The sequence below is a fragment of the Periplaneta americana genome, chromosome 11 (genome assembly GCF_040183065.1).
Source record: "Periplaneta americana isolate PAMFEO1 chromosome 11, P.americana_PAMFEO1_priV1, whole genome shotgun sequence".
Taxonomy (NCBI): Eukaryota; Metazoa; Arthropoda; class Insecta; order Blattodea; family Blattidae; genus Periplaneta; species Periplaneta americana.
The window spans coordinates 52,432,988-52,434,130 of NC_091127.1; positions in this window are offsets into that span (position 1 = coordinate 52,432,988).

Below are 1,143 nucleotides of genomic sequence, written 5' to 3' on the forward strand. Positions count from 1 at the left end.
ATGGAAGATGGACTACAGTTCACCAGATTATAGCAATTAATGAAGCAATACTGCAGTAACGATAGGGGAAACGGGAGTGCCCCACGAAAACATATCATCTAATACCGTTTTTTCACCACAAATTCCACATAGACTCGAACCCCGGTTACTAGCATGAGAAGCTGACTCTCTAGCAATCTAGCCGTTCTGCTGACGATGTGTTACAAAACTCTACAAAGATTGTCTAATAAATAATGTCATTTATTTATGTTATCTTATTTAAGTTTTAGCAAAGAATGTATTTTAACCATAAATATTATAAGTCTAAGCATTCTTCCGTCTGAAGCAGGGCTGGGCACCGGGAGCGAATCCAAACTCTAAACAGGGACACTTAATATTCATCCGTCACGGAATCAACGCTGCGTGGTGTTAGGCGGGGAAGAAAGGTGTTGAAGAGAAGTCATATGGCGCTTGAAGTAAGAGGCATCTCTGTTTAATACTTTGGTTTTTTCTGCCCAATTTCTAATTATTTTCTCTATTTTATCTCTCTCTCTCTCTCTCTGTGTGTGTGTGTGATTTTGACTCAAACCAATGCTCTTTTATGACTGAAAATATTATAAAAGTTTTGGGACATTTTTGTACCATATCACAGCTAAAGATAAGGGTTTCCTTTCAGACGCCATGAAGGCGCATGTGTGCATGGAGGTAGAGCTTCATGATCCCGGCACTAGAATGAGATGGTGTGGTCAGCATCACACTTTGACCGCATTTTATCCAACCTGACAGATAGGATCTCGGAACCGTTGTGGAAGTTTCACGATGAGAAAAATCCCGTCACCACCCAGGATTTAAACAGGGACTTTACAGTCCGTAATCAGTTGTTTTACTAACAACTGAGCTATCAGACCGAACCGTATCATACACGTAGAAAAAGTATAATTTTAGGAACCACTTATTGGCTCCATAATTAGAGAAAACAAGAAAAGAGGATTCATTATGAAAAGCTATAACTTATCCAACGATAGGTTCCCTATTCCTTGCATTTTCTGGTACTAGATCCATTACGCAGCTTTGAAACACTGACGTGGAGAATAGCTCTTGGTAGGGCCGTCCAGAGGATTTTTAAAATAGAGGTTTGAAGAGTGAAAAACATTTTCTAGTTAG